Source organism: Tamandua tetradactyla, chromosome 19 (assembly GCF_023851605.1).
Source record: "Tamandua tetradactyla isolate mTamTet1 chromosome 19, mTamTet1.pri, whole genome shotgun sequence".
In the NCBI taxonomy this organism is placed as follows: domain Eukaryota; kingdom Metazoa; phylum Chordata; class Mammalia; order Pilosa; family Myrmecophagidae; genus Tamandua; species Tamandua tetradactyla.
The window spans coordinates 70,437,773-70,447,044 of record NC_135345.1 but is presented as its reverse complement, the minus strand read 5'-3'; the positions used below and the strand labels follow the sequence as shown (position 1 = coordinate 70,447,044).

At 36.5% G+C, this 9,272-nt stretch overlaps 1 protein-coding gene across 1 annotated transcript in view; it reads left to right on the top strand.

Moving 5' to 3' along the window:
- Window positions 1-9,272, top strand: part of LOC143663303 (UDP-glucuronosyltransferase 2A3-like) — a 108,193-nt gene that overhangs the window by 49,713 nt on the left and 49,208 nt on the right. The window lies entirely within an intron of this gene.

The window sequence follows — 9,272 nt, the reverse complement described above, 5'->3', positions numbered from 1 at the left end:
TTATTACTTTTTCTCAAGCACAGAATATCATCAACTGTTTAAAGGTAAATGTATCATTTTGGTAGAAATATATAAAAGTATTTTACTAACTTTATGAATCTTTTAATCAAAAGTATAGTACAAGAACTTAGAATTAATTACTGACACTAAATTTAAAAAACACCAATATTCATAATGTCTTCGCACTATTTTTAATCAAAAGTGTAATTTTCTGTGAGAAAAAGAAGAAATACTTACTGTGAAAATGAGACCATTTTATTATTTTCCAGAACTTATATTCTATAGAGGCAAACTCATCAATTGATTCTCATTTTGTTAATACGATATGGCATGGCTTGCTTGACCAAGAATATGGCACATTAAATATCACAAATGTAAAGCTCTAAATTAAAGCAGTCATTTATATTTTAGTCAATTTTCATTAATTTACCATATACATTAAAGTATACAGTCTTAACCTTCTTATAATCCAAAAGACATACCTACTTAAAGATTTAATTTTGGCATTTTCTATAGTTTTAAGGAGCAAGTGGTTTCTAAATGGTTTACTGAAAATTCTGAAATTACATTTCCGTGTGATATATTTGGCACTTACCACCAATATAAAAATAACTGTATGATTGGAAATGCATTTCTTCCTGATTGTGTATGTTACTAAAAGTGCAAACAAATTCTGTAAATTTTTCTGAATGCTGAAAATATATTTATTAAATGTTTAAAAATGTGTGATCCTTGTTGACATTGGTTTTGAATTAATTTTATTATATTTTGAGCTAATTATATTTTTTTTGCTAGAAGGTATTTATCTTTGTTCTAATCTCAGTCTGTTCACTGCAGTTAGAAGGCAACTTTAAGTTAAGATGCACTGAGAATTGGACTGGCCATCCCTTGAGACCTGCATGCCCTCAGTCATTTTCTTTGGTTCCTGAGACTGGCTGCCTATTGCACACTGACAATTGCCACACAATAGATAGAACTCTCCTTTCCTCTCAATGCTCTTTTTATATATATGTATGTATATGTGTATATATTTTGGGGGGGGGTACATGGTCTGGGAATTGAACCCGGGTCTCCCGCATGGAAGGTGGGCATTCTAACCACTAAACCACCTGTGCACCCAAAGCTCATTATATTTTGACATTAACTGGCACTAGACTCATCTTGGTTTTGTGGTACATTTGTGCATATCACCCAATTAAAACTATATCACAGAAGACGTTTAGAGCTCCTTTTGCTATGTATCAAGTTTTAGATATCTTCTTGAACTCTAAGTAGAAATATCTCAACTAAAACTCAGAGAAAAGTTCTTTCCTCTAAATATAAGACTGGATGCCGTCAGTATTCCATAGTACTAGGTGAGACCACATGGCTAGAGAAAAGAGGAAAGAGCAATACCATCATGGTGACAATCACTTCTTCATTTCTATATCTCATGATGCTGGAAGAAATATTGCAGAAAAGGAGAGAAAAATCCATCATCTTGAATTAATATCTACTCCTGAAGAGAAAACTGATGAATTCTCCAAAATGGATGTGAACAATGCAATCATTCTCTTGTTCTGTGACTGACTAGCCTCCTAGAGAATGCTGTCATATTGGGTGTCTGCTATTAACAATTGATCACATGGCAGCTTCAGTAGTCAGATCAATCTCAGTGAGGATAGGTCCCTCATGTGAACTTATGCATAGTCTATCCCATGTACATGTTTCTTTGATCAAGTTCTGGAGGATCTAGAGAAAGAGTTTGTTAACCACAGGAAAGCTCATGCAATTTTCCGGATACTGAGATATTTCTCTGCCATGAATGCCTTTTGGTGGCATCCTCATGAATTATGAATACCTTCATATTCAGTGCCTATTTTTGAGGTGTAGAATTTCACATAATTCTACAGCATATATTATCACTAATCCACAAATCAGATTCTTTCCATGTTGTAACAACCAACTAATTCATTAATACTGCCCATGAGTCTGTACATCTGCATCTCAAGCCATTTTGTCAAAAGAAAGTAGATAAACAGATGTGCTGCTTGATGATGTGCATTTTGGGAAGATTTTGCTTCTTCACTATATTTTACAGCCATACACAAGCCTAGCTATATCATAGATCACCTGTCATTGCTTGTGCCGGTTTGAATCTGTGGTGGACCCCAGAAAAGCATCTTTTAATCCTCATTCAAATATTGTTGGCTGGGAGCTTTTTGATTATTCCCGTGGAAATGTGACCTATCCAATTCTGGGTGGTAACTTTTCATTGGGTGATTTCCATGGAGGTGTGTCCCATCCATTGGAGGTGGGGCTGCTTACTGGAGTCCTTTAAAAGACTCTTTTGGAAAGAGTCTATTTTGAGAAAGCCACAGAAAGCCACAGCAGAGCCAAGCAGAGCCATGAGTCTGAGAGCCCATCCTGCGAGAGACATTTGGAGATGAAGGAAAATGCCCCAGGGGAGGTCCATGAAACAAGAAGCCAGGAGAGAGAGCTGAAAGACTTTGCCACGTGCCCTTCCAACTGAAAAAGAAACTCTGAACTTCATTGGCCTTTCTCGAATGAAGGTAACTTCTTGTTAGTGCCTTAATTTGGACATTTTTATAGACTTGCTTTGATTGGGACATTTCCTCAGCCTTAGAACTGTAAACTATCAACTTATTAAATTCCCTTTTTAAAATTTTTTCTGTTTCTGGTATATTGCATTCCAGCAGCTAGCAAACTAGAACACTGCTGCTGAACTATCATGTAGACTCATGTCTACAATGATGTTACATTCTTTCCCCTACTTTACACTGGTGTTTCCCACAAGAGTGTAGTTAGGGATTGAGAGAGAATGACTGAAAAAATGTATAGGTGTCATCAGATTCTAATATACCTGCTGAAACTATTTTTCTTTTGTTTGTCTACAGCTGCTCTTACCTGGTCTTAATATTCAGTTATTTTTGCTGTTATTACTGCATACTGGCCATCTCAGATATCATATACATGTAGTGCCTGTGGTCGGGCATTTAGTCTCTACAAGAGTTCGAAAACAATCCAGGAGCTGGCTTTCAAATGAAGACTTGTCAGGAAAATTAAGCATAGATTTGCTCCAAAATTTAAGATTCAAGATTCCTTTATTGGAGTTTACAAAGACTAACTTACCACTGCTCTCTGCCACAGACATAGCAGTACTGTCACAGCTGCCTAATTATAAGATGAATTTTCAATGTATCTTTAGGCAACTTAGACACATATGAATCATATATATGCACATATGACATAGAGGATATATGTATATACCTATTCTGCATATTAAAAAGAATAGAATAATATTAAGTAAATTGTCCATATATTTCACACAAAGGCATGTGATTAACTAGTTAATGAAAGAGTTACTTGTAGTTTAATGCACTCTTATTAAAACTCTGCCATGTGAATGGTCTGTGTAACTTTTCTGACCAGATCTCTTGTTAATTAAAGTAATCCTTGAGGCCTCTATTACTTTATTTGCCCATTACTTCCACTAAAACTTCCAATTCCATGGCAGCATCTCACAAACTCATGTGCAACCTACAGAAGGAAATCATTGTAGAGATTTTCAAGAATGTTTATTTTCCTCCCACTGATGGTGAAATGTTATCACACCAAGGGTATGGTGAAATGGTATCTGAAAAGACTGTACAAAATAAAGCCACTCTAACATATACATCACCCTCAACCTGTAGACTTTTGTCTACATGGTAAACCAAGAAGTTCTGGCATTTCAGTTTAACTAACAATAAGCAAAAGTTTTTGTCCAACAAAACTGGCTGATAATAATAATTGGTGCTTAGCCTAAAGTATTATCTTTGAAATCCTGTACAAATATACAGTTTTCTAAACTTGGCCTGATTCAAAAGTATGGGTTTTTCATTTGGGTCTAAAAACATGAAAAAAGGGCCTCTAAATCATTCTATCAAACTAGCAAAGTTTTGCCGTTTTTTGTATGAGCTATTTTTCTCTAAGCAAGTTCATGATTCTCACCTCCAGCTGAACAGCTATTCTTGAAGCTAGTAAAATGTGTTTCCACAAAACAAAACTACTTTCATCAAATAGGGGAGGAGTGTCTGCCACTCTTTGTAAGGGATATTCAAGGCAATTTAAAAGTATAAACTCTCTATGATAGGCCAAATGACCTTTTCTGAATCACATGACTCTCTCATTTCTAATTGGTGCCATATTATAAACTAAGGAAAATTTGTGAATTTGTCATTTAACAGGCATTCAAATTCATCACCACAATTGTTTTGGAAGCTGAAACTCATTTATGATTTCCCTTTATCTGGATGACATAAGAGATATTTTATAGCTTTCATGGAGGATTTTGTTGCTTCACAAATGAGTTGTGAAGCTATGGCTCTAAGTTAATATTTTCATTTCTATTTTTGTGCTTTCCAACTTAAGCAGTACCATACATCTCCCCATGACTTGTACTAGAAACAGAACAATCCAGCAACTCATCTAAGCTACCCAAATTAGACCAATATCAATATTTCATAATTCTTTACAACCAGTGATCATTCAGGAGTCATGTTCCCACTGTACAGAACAGAGGGCAAAGGTCTTATTTTCCTCTGCAAGGAGGTCATCCATATATAGTCAAATATGAGAGTCATCTTAGACTCTAATTATAGAATTCTTTCTCCTGGCTCTATGCTAAGTACCAATGAAGAATAATTAAAGCTTCCCACAGATAACAAAATTACTCCAGCTGACAAGTATGGAGACATTAATTAAGGGAATACTTACGAAGGTCTTGACAGTGTTAATGGAACAGAAAGAAATGCTACAACACCCAGAGATTAGCAACAGGGGAAGCCATTAATAACCATTAGGTTATGAGATGAGGGGAAGAAATAATATTTCCAGAGATTAGTGAGAATTAGAACTGCAGAGGAGTGGCCAAATGGCAAGAGAGGCTGTATAGAGGAACACAATAATTGTTTAAAGCAAGGTCTTCAACCAGGGATGGAACAGTGATGAAATATGACTCTTTATTCTCACTGGGCTAATCCCAACCAGAACCAGATGGTGAAGGAGTACAGTTGATACTGTCTACAGATCTTGCCAGCTAATGCTAGACACCAGAATAGAGAAGGAAGGATGATAGGATTAGTAAAACAAATGAAAAATAACAGGGACAATCCAAGATCATAATTGAGAACATTGGTAGAAAGCACAACTAGCAATGAAAATTAAAAATAGCAGTTAGGTTATTAAAAGTAACATTAGAGATTTTGCTGTTATGGAAGCAGGAGGCAAGGATGGTTCAAGGAATGAATGGAAAACTGTGAAAGTATTCACTCATTCTTTCATGGAGGAGAACCAAAGAACATATTACAATGTGCTAAATTAATAAAAACAAATATGAATTATAATTAGTAAGTGACCATTATAATAAAATTTTACTCATGTAATTGTATACCTCAACTATAATGTTATAAATTAGAAAGCTACAAAAATTAATAACATTTTAATTAAATGGGAAAATATTAAATATTGATAACTATAATTTATTGAACACAAAATTACACAAAGTATTTTACTGTATGGTTTATGTACATTTTTATAGTACTTATAACATCTCCATGAATTAGGCATGTACATTTTAGCATCTGAGTAAGAAACACATATGAATTCAATGAAATTTTTATGGCATATAAATATATAAGAAAAACACATAAGAAAGTATATACCATTTAAATTGTGCAATGATTTATAGAGAGAGAACTATATATGATACTAGACAAAGAATAGAAATAAATATGAAACTTTATTCAATATTTCCTGTGTCCAGTCACTTATTTATTTAGCAAACATTATTGGAGAAACAATATTGTGTTGTTGCTGAGGATATGATAACTGATAATACAGGCACAGTTCTTACTGCCCTTTTCCTTATTAAAATTAACTTCTATTGGGAGCTCCTAAACGGACATGTAACATAGGCTGTGTGCATGATAAATGAATAATCACGTTTATTTTAGGTGAATGTATATTAACATGCCAGTATTCCAGGCAAATAACAGAGGAAAGAACTAGAATTTTGACAAACCATGGAAAATGTGAAGAATGTTTAGCACATTAATTACTTATAGAACATTTGAATTAACTAGGATAAGTAAATACTAGAAAGACTAAACCATGCAAGATTAATAAGCTATATGATGATGCTTCTAATTGATAACATTATAGTTGAGATATACAATTACATGAGTAAAATTGATTATAATGTTCACTAATTGTAATTCATATTTGTTTTTATTAATTTAGCACATTGTAATATGTTCTTTGGTTCTCCTCCATGAAAGAATGAGTGAATGCTTTCACAGTTTTCCTCATTCAATATTGCTAGGTGGGATCTTTTTTATTGTTTCCATGAAGATGTGACCCACCCAATCATGGGTGGAAATTTTTGAGTAGGTGGTTTCCATGGTGATGTGTCTCCACCCTTCAAGGTGGGGTTACTTAGTGGAGCCCTTAAGAGGAACCATTTAGGAAAAAGCTCAGAACCAACTGAGTCCACACAGCCAGAGACCTTTGGTTTTCTACTCTGACTGGATTCAAAAGCACTAAGAACTCTGTTTCCCTAATCAGAATGACACAATTGATGGGGTGAGCTGACAAAAAAGATAGTCAAAATATCACTATTGGATTCTTCTAATGCTTTGCTTATACGAAACCAGGCTCTGGGGGATAAAGTTTTTGACACTTCTATGGAGTTTGGTGGAAATAGGAGGCAAAGATATGTTGGTTGGTTGTTGTTAGAAATACTATATACATTGATAAGGGAAAGGGATGAGCTGAAGGCTTCAAATGAGAAGCTTATTCACCATATGACAGATGTAAACATTTCTATGAGTGTCCTGAAGAAAAACCTTATTTCCTGTAGCCACATCTACATCTCTGAAATCAGACTCAGAATCTTATTCGACATCTCTGAAAATCAGACTCAGAATCTTATTGTTAGAGTAACAACTTTATAACATAAACTGAGATCTCAATCTTGCATTGTGTCTGCCATTAAAGTGAGGGCATTAATAGGAAAGGAGTGGGACGCTGAAAAATAGGATGGTGACATATGGATTGATAATGATGTCAATGAAGAGGTAGAAAACTTAGGTCATGCTGAGTCTTTTCTAGATAACCCTGTAATAGTCTGCTCTAAGGATTTAGCTGCCCCACCTCCAGGGTGCCCTGAAGAGTTGGCCATGCAACCTCCACCTAAAGGGATTAACCCTAGAGTGATAGATCCTGTTTCACCAGATGAAACTGCAAATGAATGTCCTGAAGCAACTCACATGGAAGATACTTCTAATTCTTTTAATGGCTCACCCACTCCACCCCTCTTTTCTTCCAGACAGATAATTAGACTAAAGTCCCAACAGGCCCCAAAAGGTGAGGGAAAAGTGTCACCCCTAAGCAGGTATGTTATGCTCCCAAAGAACTGCATGAGTTTTCCCATTTACATAGACAGAAATCAGGGAAATATGTGTGGCAATGAATTTTAAGGGTGTGGGGTATTGGTGGGAGGAATATAAAGCTGGATCAGACTGAATTTATTGATATGAGCTCACTATGCAGAGATTCTGCATTCAAAGTTATAGCTCGAGGGGTTAGAAAAGGCATTAACAGTTTGTTTGGAAGGCTGGCTGAAACATGGATTCAAAGGTGGTTGACATTACCTGAGGTTGAAATGACAGAACTACTGGGTTTAATGTAGAAGAAAGGATCCGATGGCTTAGAGAGATTGGAATACTAGAGTGGATTTATCTTGGAAAGCCTGCTCATAACACCCCAAGAATGTCTGGAAGATGCACCTTTTACCAGAACTGTGAGAAATAATTTGTGAGACTAGCTCCATCATTTCTGAAGAGCTCTGTAGTTGCCTTTCTCTGTAGCTCAGATATTACTGTGGGAACTGCTGTCACTGAGCTTGAATCCTTAAACACAGTGGAGATGATCAGATCCCAAGTTGGCAGAAGCCAGGTGGGGCATTTAATCATCAAAGACAAGGTGGATATGGCTGTCATAATGGACAGCAGATGCAAAGCAGGAGTCAAGGAGATTTGTGACATTGGCTAGCAGATCATGGGATACCTAGAAGTGCAATAGATGGGTAGCCAACTAAATTCTTGCTTGAGATGTATAAGCAAAAAAAGTGTAATTCAAGAGAACAGAAGTCTAACTTGAATTACAAAAACAGAGAGTCACGGCCCCTTAATCAATTTCCAGACTTAAGACAGTTTGCAGACCCTGATCCCCTTGAAAGATGAGGAAGCTAGATCCCTTTGGGGGAGGATCCTGTTACACTGCCACAAATATATAATGTTTATCTTCCTCCAATCCTTCCCCAAGGTGACCAATGGTCTTTTACCAGGGTAACTACATTGGGGAAAAAGAAATGATCAGATAATTCGGGGATTATGAGACACTGGTTCAGAAGTGATATTAATTCCAAGGGACCCAAATGTCACTCTGGTGGACCAGTCAGAGTGGGGGCTTATGGAGGTCAGGTGATTGATGGAGGTTTATCTCAGGTCTGTCTCACAGTGCATCCAGTGAGCCCTCCAACCCATTCTGCAGATATTTCTCCACTTCCAAAATGCCTAATTGGGATAGACATATTGAGCAACTGGCAGAATCCCCACATTGGCTCTTTAATGCATGTAGTGAGGGTTATTATGGTGGGAACTGCCCCTATCTGGCAAAGTAGTAAAGCAGAAGCAATACTAGAATCCTGAAGGGATTGCAGACATCATTGCCTTGCTTAAGGACTTGAAAGATGCAGGGGTGGTGATTCCCACCACATCTCCATTCAAATCTCCTATTTGGTCTGTGCAGAAAACAGATGGGTTTTAGGAGGATAACTGGGTTACCATAAACTCAACCAGGTGGCAATCCCAATTGCAGCTGCTATTCTAGATGTGGTATCATTGCTTGAGCAAATCAATACATCCCCTGGCACCTGGCATGCAGTTATGGGTTGGGCAAATGCTTTTGACTCAATAGCTGTTAGTAAGAACCATGAGAAATAGTTTGCTTTCAGATGGTAAGGTCAACAAGATACTTTCACTGTCCTACCTCAGGAGTATATCAACTCTCCAGCCCTATGTCATAATCTTGTACACAGGGACTTTGATTGGGTCTCCCTCCTAGAACACATCACACTGGTCCATCATATTGATGGCATCATATTGATTGGACTAGTGAGCAAGAAGTAGCAACTATGATAGACTTATTGGTAAGGTGTCAGAAGATGG